At 38.8% G+C, this 14298-nt stretch overlaps 1 long non-coding RNA gene across 1 annotated transcript; it reads right to left on the reverse strand.

The window, feature by feature from the left end:
* Nucleotides 1–336: 336 nt before the first annotated feature.
* LOC140652433 (uncharacterized) lies at nucleotides 337–4105 on the reverse strand. The gene is made up of 3 exons (XR_012042788.1): nucleotides 3918–4105; nucleotides 2768–2889; nucleotides 337–1005 (listed from the first exon to the last, which is right to left on the reverse strand). It is a non-coding gene; the product is annotated as an uncharacterized lncRNA (long non-coding RNA).
* Nucleotides 4106–14298: the final 10193 nt, after the last annotated feature.

Raw genomic sequence — 14298 nt, forward strand, 5'->3', positions numbered from 1 at the left:
GAGACAATCAATGTTCTAAATAGAGATTAAAAGTACAGTGTCTCCAAAGAATAGATCTCTCATGTGGAAGTTGTATCTCAGCTGGTGCTCTCTTTCTACCCTGCTATTAATTCAGTTCAGTAGTTTGCATTTATTGCACAAGAAAGGGTGAATAAGTATAGAATCTCCTCATCCACAGGTAGACATTTACTGTTTGCAATGAGAATGTATATAGAGGTATTGGGAAGAATTTTCTAAGCTGAGTCTCAAATGTTAGAGAAACCAAGTGTTGTATTCAGAGAAACTAAACTTAGTAGCTCTCATAAAACCTGATGCTTCTGAAAATCAGAGCGCTTATATAAAATAATTGATATTTAGCTATAAATGAAAGAATACCTGGAACACAGTTGTCTTGTTTCCATTGATTTCATTCTTGTGAGATACATAAAGGAAAAGCAGTGATGTTTAAATTATAACTATAAATTTTGTTCCAACAGAAGGAAGGGGTCAACTTGTGGGGAGTATTCACATCTGGTTTGCTGAAAAAACATCCCATAATACATGCAGAGTGTAAGCACTACCATAGCACTATGTGAGTAAGGAAACTCTGCATGCTTTTCCACTAGTTTGTGAAATTCTGAGACTCTTATTGAAAACACCATTCCACAATAGTCTTCAAAAAGCTGACCTGCACATATAATCAGCCATGATCCTCACTGGTCCTCGCTGGACCAGGATCAGTGATGATCAGAGATATGTTTTTGAATCGAAGGAGTTCCTTTGCGATGAGATAGACATAACAGGAATGCACTTTGTCTCAAGTATCTATATGTCCAACTTAGGAGACTTTATAATTGCAGGTAAAATGCTTCCTGTTTCTCACCTCCTCAAGCAGTACTGTGGTGATTTCAATGAGCAATAGGTTAGCAACTCCCAGTTGGGTGGTTGTATCTTTTTTTTCCCCTCAGATGCTTTTTTTTCCTTTTCTCCTTTTTGTTGGGGACAGAACAATATTCTAAATCTTGTCTGAAAGAGGGGAAAAAAAATTGTGTTAGATTTTAATACTTAATATTAGCTATGTTGCTCATCCATAATATCATTTTAGAGGCTTTGTATGAGATTTTGTTAAATGTATTTTTACCTATAATAAAATCAGACTTGTAAAACACCCTTCTGCCCACTTCTTTACCTGGCAGGCTTAGGATATGTTTTGTGTATATTATGTGATACACATATCAATTTCAGGAATTAACATACTCTATAAAACATAGTAGTTCTATAGAAATCTCTCTCAATTCACTCAAAAAAAAAAAAAAAATCAAGATCCTTATTATCATACAGAGTCCAGCAAGGCAGTTTACCATGTTAGACGAAAATCCTCACAAAGTTGTGATTATCAATAATACATGTTGTAAAGGCTTGTAGTTGCAGTGCAAGAAAAAGGAAAGAAAAATGGCATGCTCTCTCTTATGGCAAATAAAAGAACCTATAAATATGGTTTCTTCTTCCTTGATAAAACTGTAACCTTTATTTATTGAGCAGTATCTGCTCACTTTGCTAACCAGAATATTTTCAATGCATTATTCCTGAAATACTAAAGGAGCCATAAGAGAGTCAGCTGGATCTATGTATAACACATTAATCACATCACCAAAATTGTTAGCAAGTTTCTCTCACACAGTGGTCTTTTATAAGAGAGGATCTTTAACTAGAAAGAGCCAAAGTGGTTTTTAGTTTTCAGAGTTTACAAGATTGGCAGCAAAAAAGCAGAGGAAGGTGTTGTCTGGGGTTTTTGGGGTTAAGGGTGTAAAATGAGAACCTTTTGATATGTAGTCTTTGGAGGGGAGAAAAAACCCAACCACCACAAAAAACACCCCCCCCACCCCTCACCCCTGAAAAAAGCCCCACGAGGCCCCATCATGAGGTTTTGAAGACTCTTCTAGGTATATTTACACTCGTAGAAGTCTACAGCATGAACTTCCTTGTGAGGAACTACTAAGCCCTGAGAAAATAATCTCAGAATTTGAAAATTAGACTTTTTAAGATCAAATTATTACTCTAGTAGTAATAAAGTAATTACTCCAGTTAGTGTTTCTTTAAAAAGATTTCATACTGATCAAATGAAAAATAGGGTTTCTTTCTTTTCTGACCTGGAATCTATTCTTTATCTGTTTTTTGCTGCACCTCAACTTTTTAAGCTTTTTCCAACTCTGCTTGTGTCTAAAACGCAATTGCCTTCATTTAATCAGTAGCCTACTTTCTCACTTTGTAGACCACCTAGCACTCTTTATGGCATATTTCATAACAGCAAGACTGTATCCTAGAATTCAGTCAGAATTTCAGATCATCTAGCAATATGCTATTTCTATTCTCCTTGATTTTGACAGTCCAAATGTCTTTGGTGGAAAACTTGGGTAGAAATCAATCCATGGCAAAGATGAGAGCATTAAGGATCTAAAATGGACATCTGAGCATCAAATTCCTAGATCAGACCTACACAATGCTGTGGCAAAGCATCTATGGCAGCACTGCCTGCTGCTGGCAGCTTTGTTAGGCAAAATGATGTCAAAGTATTCATTCTAGATATTCATTTGCTATACTAGCACATACTAGACTTTGGGTTTCTCCCCCCCGCCACCCCCCCTCAGCTTGATGTACAGAAAGAATGCATAAAAACCTGGCTCTATAAAATTATCTCAGTAGCTCTAGGACTTGACTCTGCCTTCTCCTTCATGAACAATTGTACAGAACTCTCCCAGTAGTGAAGCAAAGAAAGAACTGCACTTACCTAATGTCCAGATCCAAGGAAAAAAATCCTGTCTCTCTTCTGTTGTTTCTTCTCTTCCCATGTAGCTGAGCTCATGGGCTTTGGGAGATTGCCTTTAACTGCATACTAGTCTGTAAAACAGACTAAAGTAAGGTAACATCAGAAAATAGGAAATTTGGAGAAAAATAAGATTACTGCAGATACAGATAGGGAAAAAACCCAAACTTTTGAGTATCTAGCTCTTCTGTGCATGACTTGAACCTCTGTATGGATATTGTCCCTGACTATAAGAGCTCCAACTACGGATAATTCAGAAAAAGGGCAGTAATAATTTTAATTTCTGATTACTGAGCATATTCTGATTGTTAGTAGAGTGTCAATATTGTACTGCTAGGAAAGATATCATACAGTTAGACTGGCTCTGTAACTTTTTATACCAACTCAAGGAGTCACAGTGTATTACAGATGACAGAGATGGAAGAGGACTTTGTGCTACATAGTGTATTTGACAGTCAACGTAATTTTGCTCTCTTGATGTAATTTTTGTCTAGATAAATTCATTTTTGACTGTGTCCTATGGAGAGGAAAACCTCTCTATAATGAGAAGTAATTAAAAAAAAATGTTTCTTTTACTGCTGTAAATAATACTTTATTCTCAGTCTCTATAGTGACTGATTATGGAAAGTGCTCAGAATTAGTTTCTGAGTTTCTCAGAATTAGCAAAAATAGCTCTGTTACAACAGGCTGTTTCAAATACAGTTTGTGAGTATTACAAATGTTTAAAAAAATTGCAAAACTTTAATTGAGATAACAACTACCAGTGGATCTGATGGAAATTAACCATCTTTTAACATGACGTTAGCTTCACTTTATAACTTTTTAGACTGACTTCAGCCAATTGCAATGTGATTTTTTTTTTCATTCACTAATGTGATAATTCTCCAGTAAAACCTACTGACATGTCTAAACATTGAGATCTATCATACCTTTCAATTTTTGTTCAATAAAGAGCTAAAAAGAATGAGCAAGACATAAATCTAAAAGGAAAGCATGAAGTCAGTCAGTCAACAAACACTCCTCTTACTTTATCAGTATGCTGCTATTACCTTTGCTCCATTTTGATAGCGAAAGTGCCAAGTTGGAGACTAATTTCATTGATTTAATTATTTACCTCACTTAAATTCCTGGCCCCCTTTCCTCATATATTTCTTGGACATCCTCTTACGGCATTGGGGCTCCCCAGGGAAAGATTTTCCAATGTAGGTTCTCAGCATGAGACTTCTCTTCTGTAACTTTAGGGTAGGTTCTCAGCATGAGACTTCTCTTCTGTAACTTTAGGGAATCAAAGTTATCATATAGTGTCCCCCTATCAACAGAGAGAGAACATATTTTAGTGCATGTCCTAAAGTAAGTGCCAAAGAAATGGAGAATGGGTTCTCCTTTGAAAGGGCCCTGTCACTCTTTATTGACTGTAATGGACAACCAGACATTTGGCTTTAGACTAGAACCTTAATTCTGGGACGACAAAAGGGAGGTGAGATCCTCTTCCATTTGTTTTACCCTTTCCAGGTGCGGTTAGTTTTGCTGAATATCTGCCCACACATGACTACTGTTGAAAACAATTGTAATTCTCCTTTTGAATTTCACATTCTTTGGCCCCGTGTGAGTCAGTGAATGCTGGCATGATGTAAGAGGAATATCAAGGCAATGGTGCCCTTGAGGCATCCTGGCATTTGCAGGAATTTGGGGATTTCTGTGTACTGTGGAGGCTGGAACAAATACAGTTCAACTGATGAACTGAAGAAAAGGTCAAGCAAGCAGAAACATTTCTTTAATATTTTCATGGTAAAAATTAGTAGAAATAGCCTGTAAATTTATATTTTTAAGATAAACTATCTTTTTAATGAAAGAAAGCAGTTAAATGTGCTTTGAAATGTCAAACTGACAGCTCTGTTTTGTTAAAATCAAATGGTTTGGCTTTGCATCTTAGGAGGGGGAAAAGAAGGAGTATGCTTATAAGGTCAAGTGTTCAAGCCAACCTGAAAGAATGAGTAGTGTTATAATTACTCCCACTGCTGTGCAAACATGAAGCTGACTGATGAAATGAGCAGTCTTAATTATGAACTTTGATATTGTATATTTAGGGTAAGCTTTTGAAAACTCACTGAGTTTAGTCCCAGCTCTTTTTGACCTTGACTGAGAGTAGATTGAACTCAGAAAGTTGTTTTATTCCTACTGGCACTCAGCATTATTATTTAACAAGGCATCTGTTACACAGTTTAACTAAACAATAGGTCACACAATAAATATGCAGAAAACCCCTTGAAACTACTGTACTGTAATGTCTAGACTTTGAAGTTCTGTTTGGAAAAAAAGGGAATACACTTTTCCTCCATAGTTTTAAAACCCAAATGATTTTTCAAAGACCTCAAAGACCTGCTATTAATATCACTACATGAATACATCTCTTTCCCATTTGAGTGAAAAAGAGTCTTATCCTTTTTGGCTAGGTCATCGACATACTTGGATGAGAGTAAGAAAAGGAAAATTCACTTATAAAAATCAGATGTGATTTGCAAGAAGCCTATTAAAATGTAAAAGGATATAATTACAATTAATAATTGCTCCTAATTCCCTCTGGCTGCTTTGAAGATTTCAGTGCAAAACTGTGGACTATAAACATTAGCCTATCAGGTGAATATAACACTCATTTTGGAACTGTGTGGAAACAAATATCCCTTTGGACTACTTCAGTTTTTATGTAATTTTACCAGCTAGAATACTAGAACTCCAAAGATCCACCAGTAAACATCTATTTTCGCTATAGGAGATTAGAGACTCACTAGGAGTAACCCAAGAGCAAAAAGTGTGTGGTGCAGCCGTCTGCTATCTGCAATCCCTCGTAAGCATAAAAATGCTTTTAAAACTATGGTATAGCTTGTATCATCTCTCTTGTGGCTGTCTGTAGCAGGCAGCAGCAGCGCTGTGTAGTTTGCGTTCACTGAGCTTCACCAGGTTCTCCGACAGTCTGACCTCCTCTGTACCTTTGCAGCTGGGGCAGCTCAGAACCTGGCACCAGTGTGTTCCCTCACCCCGCAGCCCTTTTGCGGTACAGGGGCTGCCCCTGACTGGTCCTGTCTCATGGGAACAGAAAAATAAGATGGAAGTATGACCAGGACTTTTCTCTATCCTGTTTAGATGAGGTGATAGCTGTGAGTGGCTCTATAGTTATATAAATGGACTAGAACACAATTATGACTAACCTGCTGGGGTTACTAGGGAGGAAAACCAAAATCTGGCTCCAAAAAAACGTGATGACAAAGCTGGCTTTTTGACTACTCAAAATTTTAAAGCAGAAAAGGTAAGCAAAGGTGACTTTGTGCATCTCTGAAAATTATTTTAATGTAATAATCCACACTTTGGAACCTATCTTTTTTAATAAAATATCTGCAAATTTTAGCTTTTTTGTTTTATATGCCTGTCTCTCTACCTCCTCCTTCTCTATCCGGATCAGCTGGTTACCCTGGGAAGATGCCATCGCTGCAGGGAGTCTTACTAAGAAGCTGGGGTTGTTTTTAGTTTTGAATACACTCAGGCTTATATTCATTATCAATAGAGAAGATTAGGTTGAGTTCCACAGCTGGAACCTGCTACTGAAAATGGTCTGTTGCTCTACCCTTTGCACTTAAGAGTTTTATGCTGGGACAGATTAGTTGAAGTGTCCCTGCGGAGTATAGCTGTAGGTTTGTGATGGGATAGGAATTTTAAAAATAGATTAGGCCCAGCATGCTACCCGCTTTTTAGATCAGTAGTAGCTGCTTAAATTCAAGTTACAAAGAGATAAGCAACCAGAAGGACGACGGATGTGCTGTACTGAAGGCTGCTTTGCCCAGCGACGATCTGGTTCCATGTTGCATGCGTCAGCTGCCTAGTCTAGCCTGAAAGTGTTGAAAGTCAGGAGACTGGCCAAAGGAGAGAGATTAACAGGTTGTGCTGAAAGGAAGAAACAGTCAAGAACTGGTCTAAGAATGTCTTTTATTACATAAATTCATTAATGATAAGGGGGGAAATTAGCATGGCTTTCACTATATCACAGGGAACTAGGATCTGTGTCACCCAGTGTTGAGTGCTGAGGAAAATGAAATTTCCTGGCCAGACGGTGAAGGAAGGAATTGCTTGTGGCCTCTGATGCAATCTGCATATCAATGCACCTTTGTTCTTTAATTCTTTGTCATTGCTTTCTTTTTTTTTTTTTTTTTTTAGCAGCTTTTGGAAAATGAAAAGGTTAGGGATTGAATTTTGAATTCTTACAGATGGTGGCTCCTCATCCTTCTGGGTTTGTGCCCAGGATGTATCCTTAAGGTCTGATAGCAACAATAACACTCTTGATTCAGCACAAAACATACAGCTTTTTGAAAGGAACATGTTATGTTTTTTATTAAGCAATTGTTTAGCAAAGAACAAAACCTTCTTAGTAACCAAGTTAAGCATGGTGCCAATTCAAACTATTAGTAATGGTAACTTCCTGACCGAAAATTGGTATGTAGCTTTCTTGTTTTGCTTTGTCTTATCATTTGTTTAAAAAGAAAAAAAAAAAAAATCTGCTGCTTTATTGGTTTTCTGTGATATGTATCCAAAAAACAGATACATGGGTTTTGGTTTAGATTTTTTCTTTTTAAGATGGAATGATTAAATCTAGTTTCAATGGTGATGGCCATAGCACTCTTTATTCATTTCATTGTAGATTACAAAGAATATTTTACAGATTGGATTTCCTGTGTGCTTCCTTCCAACCCTATCTGTTGGACTGACTTCTGGTGCAATACTGATGTATAAAAATAAGTATTTTTGTTATGACTAAGTATACGTGGTCTGAACATGAGACTAAAAGACAAGAACAAATTTACTTTGTGGTTTGGACCTGAATCAATGAGAAATTGATTCAGTTGCCCTCAAAAAATAAGAAATGTCCTATTGGCTCAGACAAACCATCTGTCTAGACTGTCTATCTAGTTTTCTGTCTCCGACAGTTGCAATTGAACATGCTATTTAGGGGGAGCACACAAGACTGTCTGCTTCTGCAGTCCATTTCCTTCACACTTTTCCAGCATCTGCATGTGTTGAATTAGGTATGCAACTCTGTACTCCTCTACTCCTACCTCCCCCCCCCCCCCCCTTTTTTTTTGTTTGTATCAATTTATGGTCCTGATCTCCATTAACTTGTCTGATCCGTTTTTAAACCTCACAGTTGTCTGCCTCCAACTTCTCATAACAACAAATTTTAGAAGTTCACTACCTGGTATATCAAGGAAAAAAAACAAAACCAAAAACCAACAAACCCAAACCAAAAACCAACCCAAAACACAAATGCCTTTCATCATTTTTAAACTAATCTCCGACTTTTTTCAACTACGTGAAAAATGAAGATGGGCCTAAGCAAGTATCTCATATCTGAATGTCCACACATTTTGGCATTTGGGGTTTCTGAATCAGTAAGATGGGCTGAAGCAAACCCTGCAGTCTGAACCAGCACCTCAGGAGGGAAGTTTCGACCTTCTGCCAAACCTTGCAATAGGTCACTAACAATGCTTTTACTAACCACAAGGAATCAAGGGCAGCATAGGTGGAATACACCTTTACTTCGTTACAATTACAGACAAGATCTAGCTAGCAAGGACAGCGCAGACAGGTTGGCTTAAAATTGGAAATAATTTTGATGAGGTCAAGAAATGACTAGAAAAAAATAGGAGATAGTGGACAGCATTCTCTTGGGAAATGTGAATGCTCCACTTATGTTGCAAGAGTCAGATCTACAACTGCAGGAAAGAGAACATCTGGCTGGACAGAAAATCCTCAAAAAATATCCAAGAATTACAGCTGATTGCAAGCTGAGCATGAATCTGCCTAATAGGCAAATACCATATGGGAATGTACATGCGGAAGAATGGGTTGGGGTTTTTTGTTCTGCTCCCATTTGTTCTGCACAACACAGGCTGGTTTTGAAGTACCCTTTTTTCGGTGTTGGGCATCATCTTGCAAAGAACCGCTGGATCAACTAAAAATTATTCAAATGACAGTTATAAGGATACGCAGAACTTTGGAAAATAAAAATCTATACAGAAATGTTGAAAAAACTGATCTTATTTAGCTTAAAACAAGATGACTAAGTAAGGAAGGGTAAGTGTTCAAATATGTAAAAGGCTATTTTACATAGGAGAAAAGAATTTACATTGGTAAGGAAAACCTATTAAATAATAAAGAAAAATGAGGATCATAATCAGTAATAATACATTATACTATTCTGGGCTTGGCAAAGAATTTGTCTCAATACTGCTTGACAATTTTTGTGAAGTTTTAATACTTCAGCAATTCGCATTTGAAGGGTTTAGCATATTCTTAATTTCCAGAACAGCCAAAATATTGAACAGAAGGTTTGAAGCACTGAAGAGAAAGGGAGGTAATGCAGCAGAATACATATGAGTGGAGAAGAGGTATGCAGGAACAAAGTTAGTGGAAACTGCATCTCTTTATGGAAATAATTATTTCTGCCATTGTTTTAGCAATTATATAGAAATGTCTCTTGAATTGATTTAGGACCGTTTTGTTCTGTTACATTCCAACATTTTGTAAGTATAATTGGGGAAAAAAAGATTCTGAATACATTCTTTATCTCGTAGATTGTCGCTTGGAAGACTACTGCAGGAAGGTATGTACCATTATAAGTGTTTGTGTAGTGGTCAAGTGCTTTTAAGTCCTAATATGTTTTGTTGAATCTAAAATTGTTTATATAGTGACATGGCTTCAGTTATACACAGTTTAGATTGTGCACAGCTTTCAGTTAAGAGGCAGCATAAATTTACAATCAGTCATTTTATTGTTTATAGTCAGAGGTTATAACAATGAACATCATTACTACGTGGAGAGATTAATTAGTTTATAGGATGTTAAATCAATATTCTCTGCATACCTGTCCTCGTGTGAGACCTTACATCACAAGAGGGAAGAAAAACTATGGTAAAGAGAAAGATCCTGATGTACGACAGCTGAAAAAAATGTGTGCTAGGGCTTTCTCCATTCTAAATTTAGGGCAGCTTTAGAGATATGTCATTTGCTTTGGGTAATTCAAACACTTTTCTTGAGATGCTGCCTTGTGCTGTCCATTTTTGCATCATACTAACCCCTTATTATAGTAAGGGTTGCAAGGGTTTTATGCTATTGCAGTCGTCCAGTCTGTAGCATAGAGAAATTCTAATGTTAGATGCCAATAGTCTTGATTTTAACAGTTTAGAAAGAGAATCCCTGAGAACAAAGAAATCCCAATAATCCTGTAATCCCTGAATACCAAACGGTGTCAAAGGGTTGAAGACTAAGGATTCTTGTCTTGTTAATTAATTTTCAAAAGGGACCAACTTTTATACCAAATGGAAGAGAAGTTTCTAGATAATAAAGTGCAGGTTGCTAGGTCAAGCATTGCAGAAAATTATTTTGCAGCAGTGTTGTCCTTCTCATTGAATTAAAGTTATTCATCCTGGCACTATTTTTAGAGAAAATGAATTGATAAAGCTACATTTCAGGATCCCTAGCTGGAGGTTTGGTGTAGAATAGTTTCCCATGGGTTAAGTTTTACAGTGAGGATGCCTGATCAAAGTCAAGGAAAAGATTTCAGTTGCTTTTGATGATCTTCAAGCCACCATGCTTAGATCCTTTTCTAGGATCGTTTAAGGAAATACTAAATGAGGATCTTTACAAAAAAAGATGTGTTTTTAAATCTGCTTGCGAGGAATGAGGAAGGCCATTATGCACATAAGCAGTAAAACTGCAGTACTCCTAAATGTTTCCACTAAATCATATATGTTTTATATAAAGAAGAGATCTTTGAGGAGAGAAGTGGACTGCAGCCTGAAATCCACTGCACCATCCTTTTTCAGTAGCTAAGTCTTCTCTTCCGTAGAACTGGTTACTCCAAGTGGATAAGCAATATGATAAGAACTGTGTAATAAACCTTGTGATTGAAAGATTCAGTTGGCAGAAAATGCATTAGTGAGCAGCTGTTCTAGTAGTTTAGCACTGAATCTGAAATGCCTTTTCTTTTTCTTTCTTTTTTCTCTATACATATCAGGCTCATTTACAGTATTTACACAGGATTTTGACATTTAAGACACTGATCAATATCCAAATTTTTTTTTCCCCTGCTTTTAAGCGTTAGAGGAAATATGGGGGAGTCCTATCTGTAGAGGAACCAAGGACTGAAGCTTACTATAGTGCCTTCATCTTTTGGAATGACTCCAGAGTGGCACTTCCACAGTCTTTTGAGTTGCTGCATTCGGGGAACAAGGTTTTCTACCTTTGAGATTTACATTAAATATAAATTCCACTTAAACCACCAGTAAGACTATATGTGTTGAAACAAAAGCAAACCATGCTATCTGTGATTTTAACTCTTGGGCATGCTTCTATATGTCTATTTAAGAGGAGAATGCAAAGGAGATTGGTTTGACTCAAACACAAAAATTTAAATATAAGGAAAATGGAAGTGACATTCTGTGAAAACATTTAACATTAGCATTTAACTCTACAATAAGCAAATAGACCAAATTACAATAGCATGCTACTGATTTTTCTTGCTGCTATTGACACTTTTCTATTCCCCAGTCTCAGCTCATGTTTCTTATAGTGGTTCCTCTCTGACTTTTTGTACTGCTAATGAATGGAGATAGGAAACAGGTATTGAAACACATCCATGTTCAGAAGCAGAATATATCAGAAAGGAACATACCAGGTATGTCTAGACACAGGAGAGGAATGTGCTTGACAGATGTACACTACACCAACTTGAACAACAGAATAGGGTCTGGATTTTTTAAATACAATTTTAAAACAACATCAAGAGAATTAATTTGAAGGAATCTTACATCTGACAAAAAATTTCCTTTGTTTGTCAACAGTAGCTATCATTGCCATTGAAACATAACAGGGCAAGACCTAGACCTGTATCTCTACACTATTAGGGAAATCTCTTTAGTCATTTGTGTTTATAAGGTCAGTTCACTGTCAGTGTACTGAATGCCACTTAGAACTTTAAATTAATTGTCCCATAGGCTGATTTCTGCTTAATTTGAAGACAAGAGGAGGAATGTTAATCATTAAGTGGTGGGGAAATGATAAAAGATTTTTAAATTACTAAACCTTTGAATTAGCCATCTTTTATGGGATGGAAAGAAATACAGCCTGAATTGAGGAAAATCTTAAAGTGTCCCAGAGCTAATGCAATATTTATTTGTTTGTAAACAGAAGATAGAAAGTATCATAGATTTCAACCACTTTATTTTAAAAACCTTATGGTTAGACTGTGACTTGAGGCACTGTGACTATGATTACTAGCTTTCAATTATGACACTTTAAACTTGCTATACAGAGCAGTTTGTGGAAATGCTCTTTTGCATAAAAGCCTTTGATCCTGTGATGGATGTTCTGTGAATTGGGGGGGAAAAAGGGACAGAATGAAAGTGGTGGGGAACTGGGGAAATAAATAATGAAGCCAGCTGATATTATGATGGCACAGCGGGAGCGGTATGTTCCATCCTGTTTTGTGATTTAGTTACGGGGAGGCGCTCCTTGCGTGGCACTCAGTTATTGAAATAATATTATCTGTGCATGATTTGTCAGGCGGGTTTTATTAATGTGCTGCCAAAGAACTTGCTTTCTACACCAGTCTGTGATGTTTCTGAGAGATTTTAGCATGTTTAAACTCAAATCAGTAATGCTGTATTTCTATTTAGATGGGGTTTGCATCCTGGACTATGCTCTCTTTAGGCTTTAATCCTATGCTTTGATCCACAGCGCTGTAAGGGTCCATTGAAGAACAATAGGCTTCTTAATTTATGTATGCTATTTTATATCTTCATAGCTGTTCTGCTTAACTTCTACCACTGCTCTGCTTCATTGCTTTACTGTGTTCTGAAGATGTTAAAATGTTAAGATGTTAGTGCTTTAATAACTTTCTAGTAACTATAAAAACCATTTAAAATGCAGCTCTCAACTTTCGATTTCATTCTGATTGCAAATTAAGTGATTACTTCCTAGCATCAAAATAATTTATTTGTGTAGCAGTAAGCTGAAATACCATGTTGAAAATTATAAGGAATAAATCACAAAGAACAGGAGGTACCTAAAGGCCTAGAGACACCTTCACGCATAACCCCCAGAATGCCGTTCCCCGCATAGTTACATAACGGGACTCCCAAAGCATAAGAGCAGTGTAACAAGAGCAGACTGCCAGCATCCAGCCAAAGCAGTCCGGGATCTGCCGCCACAGTTCGTTCCCATACAATCTTGTTACCAAAAGATGTATAAAAGTGATGCAGAACAGTTTGAAAAGCGTTCTAAATATTTAGACAAGGTTCAATAATGCTGTTCACATCAAGCAAAAATAATAGTACAAGGACTATAACGTTTTCCTTTTGCATGGCTGCAATTTGAGCAGGCTGTAGTGCGTTACTTTGTTAGCAATGTGCAATCTCTTTTGGTTTTACTGTTTGACTTTTTTTTCTTTTTTTTTTTTCCTTTTAATCACGGTTACACTGTAACTACCTAGTATCTACGCCCTGTTTTATTTAGGGTTCTGAATTTGGTGTAACTTCCGTTCAAAGATGGCTCCAAGATGTCATTGATAGGAAGGCTACAAATAAATATGGCACTCTCTGGGGCCCTCTGTTTCTAAAATGGCAAAAGCTTTTCTGTTTGGCCAAGAAAAGCTACGAGCCTGCTCTCTCAAGTGGAGCTGCCAACACTGCTCAACAAGTAACTGATTAGGATTAACGGAAATTTGCTTGCACGATTTCGGGCTGGCTCCGTGTGCGTTTTAGCCAACTTCATCCGTTGGTTTCAGAGCTGAATGAAACCAGCCGGGCACTTTGTTTTCCCCTCGGGGCTGGGACCTACAGCGGGCTTCATCTTCGTGGAGCCACGGCTCGGGGCGGGCCAAGCCTCGCTCTGCGGCTCCGCCGGTGCCCCTCTGGGTGTGCAGGGGAGGCTCGGGCCTGCTCGCCTCCCCTTCCCGGCACAGCCGCGACGCGCCCCGGGCGGCCTTTTGCCCGCTCGCCGGGGCGATCCGCTCCCGGGGCGATCCGCTCCCCGGGCGCCAGCGCAGCGCCAGCGGCAGGCGGCGCCGCGGCAGCGGCAGCAGGCGGAGGAGGAGGAGGAGGAGGAGGAGGAAGGCCGCCGCCGGCCCCCTCCCGCCGCGCAGAGGCGCAGGCAGAGGGCGCTTTCGCCATGCGCGGCCCCCGCCGCCGCCGCGCAGCCCCAGGCGCCGCGCACCCCCCGGCCGCGCTGCCGCTGACAGGCGTCCGGAGGGACCTCCGCGGCGGGCGGAGCGGAGCGGAGCGGAGCCGAGCCCCTCGGCCCGGCCCGCGCGGGAGAAGGGAGCTCCCCGGGTGCGAGCGGCCGCTCGGTCCCGCTCTGCCGCTCGCTCGCTCTCTCCCTCTTCCCTTCCCTCCTCCTCCTCCTCCTCCTCCTCCTCTCTGCGCCTTCCACCTCCCCTGCTCCTGAGTGAG

Source organism: Ciconia boyciana, chromosome 5 (assembly GCF_034638445.1).
Source record: "Ciconia boyciana chromosome 5, ASM3463844v1, whole genome shotgun sequence".
Lineage (NCBI taxonomy): Eukaryota > Metazoa > Chordata > Aves > Ciconiiformes > Ciconiidae > Ciconia > Ciconia boyciana.